Consider the following 16883-nt stretch of genomic DNA (forward strand, 5'->3'; position numbering starts at 1 on the left):
AAATCTTGGGATATGCATTATGGGAATGTAAACTAGATACGAAACCCCCAAATCTTGTACTGGAAAACTGTTTTGTAGATAAGGTTAAGCAAAGATACACCTCACATACACACAAGCTGTCTTTTCTAGTTATTTTATAATGCAAGTAAATGGTCCAATTATGTATTCTCTCTAAAATGGAAAAGCCACCTGAAAGAGGTATTTATTATGCTAAACTGAATGTAAATACAAAAATATCTATGATGAAAATATTTCTGGGAATTTAGAATCAAGTGCCTTTAGAAAAGGAACTGTTGAATTATTTTCTCTGAGCTAAAGAAAAGTTGCTGCCTAAGTTACTGCACTCTTATTAGCAGTTTAACAGTGGTTGCAGGCAGAAATTAGACTGATCAGTTAAAAAAAGAAAAAAAGCAACAGAAGTTTGTACAAGTTTATTTTTTAAGAATAAGAGACAATTAAAACTCAGCAATACAGCTGTTCGGAATGCCACAGGACACTTCCTTGAAAAAATGTGAATTCTATGTCAGGGCAAGTGAAAGCCTCAAGAATAGTGCATGGTCTGTCATTGCTTTCTTTCAGTGTCTACATAAATGCAGCTCAAGAGCCCTGCTGAACTATCAGCACTAGAAATTACAGGCTGACTTCTTTTCAAACTGGTAGTGAGTAACTGTAACTTTCAGGGGAATGCTGACTGCTCTGCCAGGAGAAGTGCTTTTACAAGGCAGTGATCTGTAATATTCATTCCTGAACTGAATAGAATCTATGAGAAGCTGTGAGCTTCTTCCTTCAGAGCTAAATTTGAAAAGGGAGTTTTTAAAAACACCTTCCAATTAATTGTTTAGTGTAGCCTCTCACAGTACAATATTCCAAGTCCATCTGGACAAAAATCAATCTGAGTTTAGCCCCTCCTCAATTAAAGAGAACAGTTGTGGGAAGAAGTGCAGCTCCTTTGAACCTTCTAATCCTCAGTCCTTTTCTTGATAAAGTCAGCCATGCTGCTGGCAATGTATGCTGATACTGACAACTCCCTTCTCCAGCTGGTAACAGCATTTACCTCAGCCTTTGCCTGCATTAAAAAAAGGTTGCAGTAACTTAATTTAAACCAGTGCACTTTACAAAAGGTTGCATGGCCTCTTTTGCTTTTGCTTGGTATGTGTTATTTTGGCAAACTTAAACTGAACTAAAATAGTCACCTATGTGACTGTGGTAGTGTATTAAGCTTATTTACACGTGCTCCCAAGCTAAACATTTTTGCACTGAAGGCACCAAAGCAATGTGTTCCCTCTCACACAGTCCTGCAGAAACGCTGAAGCTTAGCTCTCAAAAGCCATAATCTGCTTTTCTCTGTTTAGCAAAAGATAAAGAGCATGAGCACAGGGGCAGAATTGCTGTGTTCTCTCCCAGGAATGAACCAAGAAATGGGTTTTAAAACAAGAAACCTATGTAACCTGTTTTCATAAAAATGTTACAAGCTACTTGCAAAACCCTTATAACACACAATACAATTCTGAACACAGGAGAAATCTGAATGCACCAGCTGCACACACAGACAATGCCTGCACAAATGAATCCTCTCTCCCCTGGGGCAAGCAAGTTTTTGCAGTTTATTTTGGGTGACAAACTGCTCATACAGCAATTAAAAAAGGAAACATGATAAAGGTCCAGAAATCTCCCCCTTTTCCTGTTACTGAAGGAGAAATAAACTATCAGCAAGTATAAAGTCATATGGGAGGTCCTTGGCAACAGCTGGGACAGAATTTGTGCTGTCCCACCCAGAGCACAGAAGCTTCCCAGTGTGTCTGGGTAATCAGTAAAAACAGGTCTCCATTTAGGAGCTTGAGTGATGTTTATTTGCTACCAACTTCCTAAAATTCCCTTTGAGCTACTGCCCTAGTGTTGCTTGGGCCTGTTTTTGTGAACATATATATAGGAATATAGCTGCTCATATTTTTAGGTAAATATATATTTAAAAATACATATATATTATATATACTATTTATAAATAAATATTAAAATAACAAATAAAACAAATATTTATTCTATTTACATATTATATAACTGCTTCTATTTATATATAATATTTATATATAACATATAAACATATATAGGAATATATAAAGCTGCTTGTGTCGTAATACTTCACAATTGTTCAATAACCCAAGATCTACTTAAATTCTCAGGGTATTTCCCTGTATTTTTTTCTACCTGCAGGCCTAAATATAGAAAGCACTTACAAATGTATTTATCATGCTTCACATACTGGAGAACAGAGGTGTATTTCTCCTTCTCTGTCCAATAGTCTGAGTAGTCAAAACACTTACGGATGTCTTTATTTTTTACTATTTTCTTTTTCAAAATTTCCTGCACTATGGAGCAAGAACTAAACCTATTTACTCATGGGTGTGGCAACTACTCTACTATTTTGTGATACATATTTTGCTCTCTACCAACTGAAGAAGAATGGTTTCTGGAAGAGCACAAGCATCACCATTAAGGTAAATAATCAAAGTAGTTATTCATAACATTATATGTAACAAGATCGTGCCCTTTGATACACCTTCTTGACTTCTTTGCCAGCTTCAACATGTACCCACTGAAATGGAAGTCTGAAAAAGAGACAGAGCTGGTACAATTCATATGCAAAATAATTCTGGAAAACACTGCCAAAAGTCATGGCAAAGATATATGATCTCATTTCATCTGTCCTTCAAAATCTTTGCCTTTCAGAATTATAAACCACCCTCTAATCTCATTGTCAAACTACAGAACATGGTCAGAGTCAAATAACCATGAAATTCTAGGAGATGGGCAAAATCTTGTTCACAATGTACCTAATTCCTCCAACTGTGCCTTGTGCATATTGTTGTACTCAGTGCCCACAGAATCACAGCATAGACACATGTGCCAGAAACATCCTGCTGAGCAATCTGCCTCTACCTTTCTTGCTTCTGACTGGACCTGCACGCTACCATTTGTAAATGGGCACATTTCAGTCACTCTGGCAGAAATAAGAAAGAATATTTGATTATTACATTGAACTCAGAAACAGGACAGAAACCAGAACCAACAACTCCTCCCTCCCAAGTACAAGCCTTGCAGTTAGTAAGTCATTCCTATGCTCCACCCTCTTAGTCCAGAGAAACTTGATTTGTTTTATATAAAGTAGAACAACAGAAAGCAAAAGCCTTACTCCAGTCACAGCATGATGCAAGTAAGCACTACTGTTGTGAGTGTAAAACACTCTGTGTGATAAACTACCCTGAAAAGCAACTAAATTAGCCCATCCTAAAGCATCTTGAGAAGTGCTGCATCACATTTACTTACAGGTGCCTTAATCAAGGACAAGGATTATGCTGTGGCCACCGCAAGCTAAACAATTAGACACAGTGATGTTCAAATTCTACATCACTGGTATAATTTGGAGATTCAGCTTTGAGACCTTGACTTGTTTTTCTCAGTTCAGGTTTTTATTAAATGTGTACATTAGGTGCTTAGGTTGTCCTACTCAAACATGCTAAATATTGATGCCAGACAGCAGCAGAAAATACATATGCCAACAAGTACTGAGAAAAAATTATCTGCCACACAGAGGAAAATTACTCTAAAGTCTTGAAGTGCTGAAGAACCTGCACTCAATGAGGCAAAACATAAAACAACTGATAATGCAATCACACCCCCTCACACCCCTCCATGCCCCTCATCCCAATCCTACAAAGGACAAAAAAAGCAAATCCAGAAATAGAATGTTTAAGCACTTTTCTGTCAAGAGAGTTTAGAGGCAGAGAAGTACCATTACTTTATGGCCATATAATGAAAGAACTATCCTCAGAGCAGGGTAAGATATAAGCATGGCAAACTGTAACTGTCTCTTCCTAATGTTTAGTTCTGGAAAAATCCATCAGATACCAGGGAACTTCAGTGCTAAAATTCTTTCAGTAAAACTATTTCAATCACTGCCCTGAAAAAAAAAAATTAGCATAGACTATACAGCAAGAAGGCCATCAAAAATCCTGGTCATGAGGTGATACGCCTTACTGAGTCTGGAAATCTGGAAATCACTATTATATAACTCAGTAACTTCTGTAATTAACTCCCTGCTGTGTAATGGCTATTGACATCTCATCCTCAAGAAATTGGGGTTGTAAGAGACAAAGGGAAACAAATGCTAAGATACCTGCTATTTTCTGCATTTGTCAGACTATTCTTACACAACATATTAGATAACCCTTAAATCTTAAATTTACCTCCATCTTGTGAGTCTTAGCTCCACTGAACAGAGCCTACAGCGTGTAAAGTATATGTATGAAGTAAGAGGAAAAGCAGAAAAATGTGGGGATGGACCTTTTCTGCAATTTAGACTTTTATTAACACAGTAGCTGTGACACACAAAAGGACTTCACACAAACATAGCTCAGTCTGCCTTTGACAGCACAACTGCAGCCCTGAGCTGAAGATGTCTGCCACTGCCCTTAAGTAGGACAACCACTTTTGTTTGGAAAGGGATCTTAAGGACCATCATTTCTATCTTGTGTTTGATTTCTTGTTTCTGAACGACATATGAGGGCAGATAGGTTACAATGGCCTTTCCACTGAGGAGTGATGCCAGAAATAGGACAACACTACATGACATTCTCCTTTTACTCTTTTAAATACTACTCAAGCTTATGCTCTCCTAACCTAGTTTTGAGTAGAATTTAGAGCTATATTTATAGCAGCTTTTCCACTCTGGAAATTGCCTTCACTTGCAGAAAGTATGTTCTCTAGTAATTAAGTTGTGTATTATAAGCTGCAGTATTGCCCCTGAGCAAAACAGATCGGGCTAAGCCTGCCCACTTTTGATCCCAATTTCCTAATTATTATGGATCACCCTCTTCACTTGTATTTCTGTCAAGTGTGAAGAGTTCATGGGGACTGGTTGTATCAGTTCTTTTCACAGTGGAATTAAGCTGCATTCAAAATACTGCAGAAAGTAACACAGAGTCAGCAAGTTGCATTGCCCTTCTCTCAGACAGTCCTCTTAAATCATGCTCTGAAGGAGGAATGTAACAGAAATAGCATTAGCCAGAAATGAGCACTTCATGTCAAATACTCAAGCTGAATCTTTGCCCAATTTCAACACCAATTTCAAATACTCTATCAGATTAGCAATTTGGGGGGTTTGTCATCCATTTTGTGATTCTTTCAGAAACAGGTCTGTGAGAACAACTCGTTGGCCCCAGGAAATGGAGTCAGTGGAGTCACTCAGCTGCAATATGCAAATTCTGAAAACTTGGTTCTCTCGGCTTCCTAAAGCTCAGGCTGTACAGCTGAGCCAGAGCCATGTGACTGTGAGTCTGCCCAGCTCTTGCTAAAATGGGTTCTCCCTGGCTATCTCCAGCACACATACTGTTCCCACAGACTGAGCCTGTCATCACCAGCTGTACCACCTGCTTGGGCTCCTCGGGCCCTTCTGCAGCTCCTCCTATTACCCAGCCATTTACTTGTAATAGCCTCCCCCTGGCAGTGGGACAAGGCAGTCGGGGAAGATGCTGGCTCTCTCTAGATCTAAAGAACATGATATCCCTTCTGAGGCTTTTGAAGTGGCTGATATCTCTGCTCTGTCAGTTCCACCTCTCCCCACGAGCACAGTCCCAGACATGCTCTAGACCCTTACACATAACCTCTCCTCAGATCATCCTTGCTCTGAAGTATGAACAGAAGCCTCAAGTGCACAGCTGAGGAAGGGACAGAGCAAAACCTCACTGGGCTGTCTGATGCAACCCACCGAGCTTCATGATCCCATATATTCTACAGTAGCCAGGAAAATGTGTCAGAAACTGAATCCCACTTCTCACTGCTTTGCTTGGAAATAGTTGGGGTGCACCTGGAAACAGCTGTACATTTGCTGACTGTAGTTCTGTCAGTACAGCTACTTGTGGCTTTTCGAGCTGGAGAAGAGCTGAAGATGAGGAAATCAGCTAGGATGTAGTGGGGACGGTGGTGGCCAAGGTGCTCATTTAGCTAGACCAACTCTGATGTGAAGTTACACACTTAGCTGTAAATGGAAAAAAAACTTCCCAAGGAAATCTGCTTTTGCCATTCTCCCATTTTGACCTGGGCCAGGCTGAACAGGCTCTGCTCTTCAAGGGAGAGATATGGTTAAAAAGGAAGAGAAAGGATTACACAGTAAGGCAGTACTGTCTTCCTATTATATGCTCATTCTTCCATGGCCAAGGGGAAGTGGTTGATGGCCTGCAGACATTTCTTAGTACAAGGGAGTAATAATAAAAAATAAAGATACAAAAAAAAACCCACTTCCCAGAAGAAAGAAGAAACTCCCTCACTTGTACAGGTTATGGTGCAATACAGTGAAGGATCCATTAAAAAAAAAAAAAAAATCAGGACAAGGAATAGCACATTAGCTTTCAATATATTTCCCTTACTTACAAATATCCCAAACAGTCCTTCCTCTCCCTTAAGATTTAAGCTACTATATCTTCTCCCCACTGCTATGAACAATATTTATCTCACGTATAGCATGGAGCTGATGTAGCTTCATGTACCAGTTCAAAGGAGCTTACACATTTCTCTCCCAATCCTGGTGCAAAAGCAATTCCATTTCCAATACATCTTCTGGCTCCTGTACTGCTCTACTTCTAAACTTTGTGAAACAAGCACCCAGCTGATGCTGTTGAAGCAGGACGGTATGAAATGACTCCAGATCAGAACTCTGATTTATTTCAAATACACTCGTCTTTTTATAGAGAGCTTTGTTTAGACCAATTCTATTGGTCCTGAAGTAAAAACATCTGACAACATTGGTGTGCAGTGAATGACACAGAGTGGCAGAACTTATCTATAAACAATGTAAACAACAAGAGAGATAAAGAATTATTTATATTCTTTCCCAACTGTTTCCCAGGCTTCTGCCTGGTTAGAAACCTGTTTTCTCTCTGACTGAACTGAGAATACCTACACCCAGCTTCGTAAAAGTGTGTGTAAAATTTTTGCCAGCTGTCTGGGTTCCAGTTTCATTCAACAAGTCTCAGCTTCAGCAATCCACATTGTATGGCCTCTCAAGTAAACCATCCTATGTTTATTCCAATCAAGGTATCTGTCCAATGCATAAATGACAGAGTCTCACAGGATGAAAGCTAAAGCAGATTTGCTGTCTGTGCTGACAGAGCAAAGCAGGTTACCAGTTTTCTACCACGAGAGAGTAAAGCAGAAATGTTAAATTTGGAGGAAGACTCCTGGGGAGCCAAGATTTGAAGAGCTATAGAAGCCAGAAATTCCCCAGTCAGCAATGCACTTTTAAACACAAGCCTGAGTGACTGGAATTACTTATGTGCTTAAAATTACATGGACACTGAAGTAATTGCCAAACTGGGGTCAACAGCTATATCTGACATGATGAGCCAAAACACTCCCTCCTCCTGTATGTCCCAATGTTCCTGTTCGTGAACCCGCACAAAGACCTGTACCATTAATATGTAACTGAAGCCCTTGACTGAAAGGCTATGAAGAACCTATTGCTAAACATTTAACTACACATTTGTCCACCTGGACAAAGATCTATGCATGTATGTGCAGTTCATTAAAGCCAGATGTAACCTGTAAAGACAAATGAGCCGGCCAGCAAGCCTCTCCAATTTTCTGGACAGCTGTGTGCGTGCTTTCAAAATGCAGTCTGATGACATGCAGGACAAGCAGATTCCAAATCCAACTTCTGAATGAGGACATGAACCTTGGACTGAAGGAAAACTCCTCTGGTTTGTTATCCTTGAGCCCTTCGTCTGCATTTGCTCCCGACTGATGTAATGACACCTCATCAAAATGGTTTCTAAGAATATCATACACATTGCTCTGAGTGCCTGCCACATCATTCAGAGCTGAGTGCCACAGCACAGGGAATTAGCCCTTCCTTTCCATTTGCGGCCCTTAGATGAGAGAGTTGTTAATTCAGCAGTTCATTTCAGAGAAAAACTAATATCTGCCCCTTTTCACATCAGGTGGGGAGCTGAAAATTCGGGGTTGGCAGATCAAGCAGACTGCAGGCAGCGAGATTGCACAGAGTCAGGATGTTCTCTGACATGATCCTATTTATGAACATTGAACATGAATTCCTCCTTCTGTCAGTAGAGGAGAAATACGTGAAAGAGGAGCAATATCTGAGGTCACAGCTGCAAATGCCTTTGAAGGTGAAATTGTTGGTGTGGAAAAACATTTAGTACTGTCTTAATCAAATTTCACTGTAGGGCCAAACTGAAAAAATAAAAAAGAATGTAATTAAAAATTAAAGTCCAAAACTGTTCCTGAAAATTCCTACTCAGCTGCTGCATAACCTTGAAGCTGTCCGAACTCTCTGGCTAAGTTGCCTAAAGGTGCCTCTGCACAGACCCAGAACTACCTGCCCTGGCAAAGCAGAGTAGGTCACTGTATAGTAGCTGCCTGAAGAGTACCAAAATCCAAAGAGCAAATGCTTTTGTAGACCTGCATCCCACACTTTCATTTCCCACCACCAATCCTCCACCTTTTCTCACCATTCATAAGAAAGCTTCAGTTGCAATGATATATTAAAGAAGAAAGAAAAAAAATTAGATGACTGCAAGGACACATGTGTAAGTTCCACGTGACATTGCCACATGCAACAGAAGGGCAAGATGTCAGGTGTACTGCTGTCCACACCACCTCCTCTTAGCTCCTCCTGGTGAAGTTGCATTGCCAAGTATGAAAGCAGGAACTGCCCTCAACACGGGGCAGGTTCAGAATTCCCCAACCACCCAACAGGCATCCAACAGCCTATAAAGATGCACCTGCCCTACTGGGTTTATGAGATATTATTAGCTGCCCTTATATGCACTACAGGTAAGTGATTTATGAGCCTGCCTTGAGAATCAGCAGGTCTAGTGACCTGGTGTTATTTCTCAAAAACTTGCAATTACTAGTAATGCTTGTTATCAAACTAGAAGGCAAATTAAAATAGTCTACCATGATGATACCAACAGAGCATCTAAACCTGGACCACTCCCATGGCAGAAATATTTTCTCTGATTACAGAGGACATTCTGGTACTCACAAATCTTCTGAGGGGAAAACACATAGACCAAAATTTTTGTGTTGCATCTGTGGACTAATTAGTGTCACTTCCTACATTTAAAGCGCATTGTTCAGGAAAAGTAGGGCAAAGTAAACTGTATATACTCTTCCCATATTTAAATGTGCCCTCCTATGATTCATCAGTCACTCTGTTTATTAAAATGTTTTGGAGTGGGGACTTCCTTTAGCTTTTAAAACAAAGAAATTAAAGGCCAGAATAATTGCAACAGTAACTGTCTTTGCAGGTACTCCTCATCACAGCCTGGCACTAACTCAATGAGAAGGAATTTCTGACTGCACTTATTTCCCACACCTGTGCCATCTGGGCTGGCTTAATCTAATCAGTGCATGTTCATTTGCTGTGTCTTCTGCTGCTGCTCATGGTTAAGAAGTTTCTGCTCCCTGGACACTTAACGCTACATCTCTGACAGAGTTCCAGCTATCTCAGCTCTTATCTATCTAATTACTACAGAACGCAATCTCACTCTATGAAAAACTCAAGCTGGAAAAAAAAAATTAACAAAGTAGATCAGCTGGTAGAACTGACACGACAAGAACTTCTGGAGAAGAAAAAGTCATAAAGTGTAGTCAGACCAAGCATCTCTTGAGCAACTTAATTTGCCCAACTTAATTTGCCCCTCTTATTGTGCCCTAAGACCAACTGTGCTTCAGAGAAAGAGCAGAATTTTATGGCAGGATTTGTATATTGCCTTGCTCTTTATGCTTACTGGACTCTTAGGTGCTGTTGTGATAAAAATAATGGGGGAAAAAAAAGAATAAATGGAAAATTATATAATTCTCCAAAGGAAAGCCTATTTTGATTTTATTTGTTTGTTTTACAGCCTAAATATTACCACACTGCAACCCTGTGCCCCTCAAGGCGCTCAATGGCTAAGTTTTGTAAGCAATCACAGTTGTCTGCATTAGACAAGGAGTTCTTTAATTTTTTACTGAACCTCTTCTAGGCTTTAGGTGCTAGTGAGATATGCAGGTATCACTAATTTGATTTTCAGCCAAACACAATTTAACCACTCACATTCTAGCTCCTTCAGACTCAGCTGCAACTCTGAAAGCATCTTGAACATCTAGCATGTTTGCAAAAATTTCCAATCTCCTTCTTTCCAAGAGAATACTCATTAGCAGTTAGGGTAGAGCAGTAAAGATTCTTCTTTCTCAGGCCAGACTATAACTTTCCATTCAAAGTCAGTGTAGTTAATTATCTTTGAAAGTATTCTTCATGTTTCATCAGTGTCTAAAGGCCCCAAAGCAAAGCAAATTTTGTTCGGCCTGGCATTACATAAGGCAGAGAGAGTGAGATTCTGAACTGAAGCACTTTTAGTCTAAGCATGAAAAACAAAATGAGCACATAAAAGTAACAAAAGGACAAAAAAGAAATAACTTGTCTGAGATCTTACAGCCACTCAGGAATGCACTGGTCTCACTTGTAATACTCAATAAAGCCAGTCTTTTTTCCAAAAGAAAAAAACTAATTAATGTGATGATATTTCTCTGCACCCATCTCCATTGTAGAGAACACATATTGGTATCATTTAATTTCTATACTTAACAAGTATATAAGCAGCTTTAATTGCTGGTTCTTTCTCATTGTGGAAAAGAACTGAGGTTGAAAGTCTGATCCCTCTTTGAAAGGACTGTGTTGGGTAGAGAGCTCTCTATCCCCAGCACTGGATTTTATTATGTCAATGTTTCAAAGACATGGCTGTGATGTCCAATAAGGACTGGCAGCATTCAAACAAAACTTGTACACAGAAAAGCACAATACAAGAAGCTGTTTCTCAGCAATATCCTATTACATACACACTCATTTCCAACTGAGACTGAATTAGTCAAAACTATTCAATGCACTTAGGTTAACTCTACAAACCCCTTCAGATTGCAAATCAGATTGGCAGAAGCTGGAAGAAAAGGTTTGCTCAGACATTAGGAACAACTCAGGAATCCAAGTTCCCAACAGTTCTGACTCAGTCTGGCTCAGTTTCTGTTAGGCAGGTTAAAATGCATTGTTTGTACCAAATAAAGCATAAATAACAGCTTTGCCTTTATCTGCCTCTTGCACCTCACTGCTGCTGGAGCTGCAGGAGACAATGCCCCCTCCCCCCCAGCCAGGACACTCACAGAAACTTCAGCTTCCTGCTTGTAGATTTTCTGGTGGGGCAAGGCTGGGCTCAGTGATGCAGGGGACTCTTCAGGCAGCTCTGAGTCTCTATATCTTATCAAGTCCTAGAGTCAGTATGTTGAGATTGTTTCTAATTTCAAGTTGTTCTGATCCAATCTCTCTTTTTTAGAAATGATAACAAAGTGGTGCTCTTATTAACATATTTGATGAATTACTCTAAAGGATTCAACCCTGTATCAACCTTTTTGCTCAAATTTATTCTTGGAAGAAGAGCTAACAATGCTGATTTCCTCATGCTCTAAGAGTGCATTATCATTCCTTTGGCCCACTGAGCAGCATGTTGTCATCTTTTTGAAAAAACAGGGATATTCTTTACACTGAAAAGAAGATAAATAGAAAATTGTGTGATGTGATGTAATTTGGGGGAAACAAACTCCCTTCTCTTTCTGTATCCCCTGGAGAGTCAAGAGAATGTTTTTCAAGTAGCTGTAAGTAAGTAGCAATTACATTACCAGGACTTTTGCACTTTAGCCAAAGGAAGTTTTGCTTTAACATGCATAAAATGAACAGTCTGTGATGCAGAGACACAACCACAGCCTCTCTTCCATAGGGATGCACATAAAACCCAGACTAGAGCAAGCAGCCTGATATCCTTACACATTCACTCTCACAATCTGATACTTCAGATTGTGTTGCATTGTGGAAAAGTTTCAGGGTGAAAAGAATCCCACACAAATCCCACTCATATCCCAGTATATTGCAGGCCTTTACACTAACATCACTGAACAATCACTCTAGTCCATAAAAATGGAAATAGGACTGAGACTGCCATTTCCCTGTGGTGTTCCAGCTGTGCTCTAAAGGAAAGGGACAGCAGCTGGTATTTGTACTCTGTTATGCAACCAAGATGAGGAACATTATTCCTGAATCCAAATCCTTTGGTTTAGGCATGACAAAAATACCAAACTGCTCAGAAAGGAAGTTACAGACATATGAGAAAGCTGCAACTAAATGCATAGAAACACCAAACCTGAGGGTCACAGTGAGGGACCTCTGCTGGCATTTCCTCAGGTGAAGTTACTCACAGGTCTGGACCTTTGGCCTCATCTTTAGCCAAAAGGCAAGATACAGACCTGGGAGTCCTGAATGTCACTGCTCCTGAGCATGTGTTCTCACTACCACAGTTAATTCAGAAGTATCTTAAACTAGAACTAACTTAGTCATCCACTGTAACTCCCAAAGAACTGTGGTTCCTTTAATTTCAAGAAGCTGCAGACTCCAGGTACCGAGGTGCCCCTGCACCCTGGGGTGGGTCCCACTGCCTATGTGACTGTTCCTGGGGCTGGAGGAGGTGACTGGACTGTCACTGGCCGCTGCAGAGCCCTGCCCTCCACTCCCCAGCAGGACAGCAAGATGGCTGCTGGACCATCTAACCCTGCAAAAAAATGCACCAGCTGCACTCACCACAATTCCTCCCAGGATGTAAAGCCTCAGACTTTCTAGCTTCCAAAGTTTTGCTTTAGCAGTATTCACCTACCTAATCTTTTCGCCCTCTACTTGTGTTTCAGAAACTCAGGTGGCAAGAACGCACCACTCAGCAATGCAGGATGTCTCCAGCAGTAACAAATGGACTACTTTGGAAAACATAATTACTGGGTTGGGGTTTTCAACACATCTCTGAAAACATAATCTCTTATAATTTGCGTCCTGACTATGCTACCACCTACCAACACACAGAAAAACTCACTGAAGTGGAACTGCTCTTTAGTCTCACCATGATTAACACCTGCCACAGGAGATGTAAATTCCCTAGCAGCTGTGAGCTAGGATTAGAACAAAGTTGAGGTTTTTGTGGGTTTGGGTTGTGTTTTTTCTTTCAATGAAGAGGAAGAATAAAGAGCTTTAAGAGACATAGAAGGCAACATTTTTTTTGTTTTCTCTTTTCCCACTTCTCAAACACAAGAGATTTTTTTTCCCCCTTTTCAGAATTTGCTTTGGAAACTTTAAATGCTGATGGGGAAATTTGTTGCAATAATTTTTAGAGCAACCTTCCTTCCTATACTTCAAGTCCCCCACAGAATTTATTTTACCTTAACTACCTGCATCACTAGGTACTTCCTAAAATACAATTTACAGTTCATGAAACATTTTCTGCACATCCGCAGAGAACTGGCTGATTACATGGTCCCAACACCTTTTTGCAACTCAGCAACTGACCTGGATGAAACACTTTCTCTCTTGACATTGTGTTTCCAAGCAGCCAATGGTAATTCCCCAACAATTATCAGTCATCCATGGGAAGAGAAGACAATTGCCAACTCCCAAATATTTAGGGGAATGCTTCTTGCTCCTCTCATCCCCCTGTAAAGTAGAATTGACACGTTCATTACATCATTGAATTTCCAGCTACACAACAGTTCTAGTTCTCATAAGGTGAGATAAAAGTTTGAAATAGTGATGCCTGACATTTTTCTTATTTTGTGAACTGCTTTACTTTAAAACTAATGTCTGAATCTGGTGGAGGTATGGGTTGGAGTATGTGGAAATAGCAGAATCTTATGTCTGTATTGTAAAGAAAACTTGTATCCAGATTAAAAAACACTATTCTAGTGAAAATTTTAAGGTATTGAGTTGTTACAGACAGAGAAAGATATTGATGCTCTTCAGTTACTTCGAATTCCTCTGAGTGTTGATATACAAAAGTTAATGATATACTAAGCAAGAATGCATCCAAAGTCTCTCATATGCAAGAGATCTACTTCTGCCATTGTGTCCTTAGCTTAAAAAAAAATCTTAATTAGCAACTAGTCCAATCTTTTAATGAGTCTGTAACATCCTTTAACTCTGCAGTAACATGCCATTCACATTGCCTTTCCTATTTTATTGTGAGTTAAATTAAGGTTTAACTTTTACTCATCTCCTAACTTTCTCAGCTGTGAATAGTCCTCACAGCTCAGTGATTTGGCTGGTATTTGTTACCTGGGACATGCTGCTTAATTGCTACTACCTGTCCTAACAATCCCTCTGACTGAGACAGCTGACAAACGTCTAAAAACAAAATTAAAAGGGAAAACAGCAACAAATCCTCCTCATTTTAACTGGGTGGTGTGAAAAAGGGGTTACCTCATCAGCTTTTGTAATTTTCAGGGATTAATTACAGGATAATGTTTGCTGCAGAGGAGTTTATGAGGCAATAAATAGCTTTTGTGGCTGATTAAGTGCCAAAGCAAAGCTGATAAAGGCATCTAATAATTGCAAAAGACATTTAGTGCCTTGAATACATCTCTGTCACGGATGCATGTCTTACTCTGACAGATCAGCAGCAAACTAAGGAAACGGAGAGAGGCCCTCCTTGTCTTCAGAGACCTTGTAACTAGAAAAGCCCACAAGGAGTACAGGTACCCCAGATCCGGGGCGATGCTCACCTGCCAGCAATCCAAACACCGCAGCTGGAGCCGTGGCTTTCGCTGCTCGGCAAACGCTCCGGCAGCGCGGAGGCACCGCCCGGGCCCGCTCAACCCCAGCCCTGCCCGCCTTGCCCCGGGGTTGGGGCCAGGGTTGGATTCTGGGGCTCACAACGGCAAACCCGGGAGGGGGATGAAATGGGAAGACGGAATTTGAGGCCGGCTTGCATTGGGCAGCCGCCATCAGCGGGACCTCTGAGGGCGGGGGACGCTGCCAGGATCCCACAGTGCGCCCAGCCCCGCAGCACTGAGGGGCCGCCCTCCATCCCTTCCCCCGTGAGGGCGATGGCCCGAGCCGAGGAGCAGGGGGAGACTCGCGGTTCTGAGGCCCTTTCTTCTGTTATGCCATTTGGAGAGGGAGGGGTAGCGAGGGTGTGAAGGCAGGGAGGGTTAGGTTGGATATTAGGACAAGGTTCTTCACCCAGGGGGTGTTTGGGCACTGAACAGTCTCTCCAGGGAAGTGGTCACAGCACCAACCCTGACAAGAGTTCAAGAGCTGCTTGCACAATGCCTTCGGAACACAGTGTGGCTCTCAGGGCAGCCCTGTGCAGGGCCAGGAGCTGCACTCCATGAGACTTGTGGGTCCCTTTCAATTCAGGATACTCTGTGGTGTCATGACTCTGTGAAGGCAGCGCTGGCTGCTGCACCCTCACTGCCGCTGTTGGGCCTCAGCTCGTGTGGAAGCGTTGTTGTTTCTCTCTAAGTGCAGGTGCAAGAAGCTGTGGGGGTTTGTAGCCATCTGCCACTTAAACTGATGGGAACTTACAGTCTGCTGGTTTGTTTTCTCCTTTGGGGTGGCACAGCAGGCTCCTGTGGTGGTGGTTGGAGCTACTTTTCCTGCTTAAGTGGAAAGGGGATGAAGCAGCACACACCAGATTTCCAGTGGTAAGGCATTCTAATCTTTTCCACAGCGGTACTGCAGTGGCTTTGCCAGCTGTGACCACATCTATATTGGAGGCAAAAATACTGCACAGTGGGAAACTGAAGAGAACCAGGGAAAATGGGCTGATGGCAAGTGCATCCCATGTCCCTTCCTCCTCCTTTCTTTCCCTGCCCTTACACAGCCCATGTAAACTGTCATGGATTTTGGTGCTTTTTCACTCTCTTTGCCTTGTTTGCTGCCTTTGCTCTTCAGCTCAGAAATAATAGGCACAGCCAAAGACTGATGCAACTTCTAGCTGTAAGAACACAGAGTTCTGCATTTTATAAACAATAATTAACTACTGCTGACTGTGTCGGCTGTGAGAAGCCTGAAATGCTGATCACATCTTGCAGCTCTCACCAAGGCAGCAAAGAAAGCAGAAGTACCAACTTTGAATTCTGCCATGTTGTCCTTTCCAGCTTGCAAATGAACTGATGATTTAACTGATATGATGCCTAAGTGGGTGAGCTTTAAATTAGTCATAAGAAGACAGATGCTGGTGGGCTGGCACTTACTGCTGGTTTGTTATTCTGCATGATTCTTTCCTCTGCCATCTCTTGAATATGAGAATGGGCTGCATTTTGACTTTATGCCCAGAAGTGAACTTTGCCTGTGTTTATATTAATCCAAATGTGTCCAAATAAACATGAAATAGCACCTGAGTCCCTAAAGTTTAGTTGACAAGTTTGATTCAGTTTGATTGTTGTGCTTTGTGAGTGATAATAATTGCAAAATAGAGACCAAGAATGAACAGTTGCAAGTGTCCCAGAAGTGTTTTATAATCTGGACTGTGTGGAGGCAAGGGCAGCATGAAGAAATCGATCAGAATACCGTGCAGCATCTTCCTAAGGGCACACTTGTTTTGATAATGCAAAGTCAAAAGACAGTTTTGCTGTTGGGTGAGGCAGCTCTGATTCAGAAGAAAGGCAGGAATTGGAAAGCATCGTTTTCTGGGAATTGATGTATTTTTAATGTCTTCCCTCTCTGGCTACAGCAGAGATCATGACAAATTCAACTAATTTTTTTTCAAGCTCTGTTCTTGCAAAAGCAGATTTTAACATCTGCTTTAGCTCTTCCCTTGGCTTACAATTACCGATTTCTACTTGAAGGCTTTATTTCTCAGATGCTGGGCTGTGATTGATAATTGAATCTCTGTAAGTGCAGTATGAGTCATGAGAAACAGGGTGAGAATACATAAATGTGTATCTAGAGAGCACAGTATTTACTCAGAGAGCTAACATTGAAACAGCAGCAAAAAGCACACAAGTTAACCACATGAAAC

The sequence above is a fragment of the Taeniopygia guttata genome, chromosome 6 (assembly GCF_048771995.1).
Source record: "Taeniopygia guttata chromosome 6, bTaeGut7.mat, whole genome shotgun sequence".
Lineage (NCBI taxonomy): Eukaryota > Metazoa > Chordata > Aves > Passeriformes > Estrildidae > Taeniopygia > Taeniopygia guttata.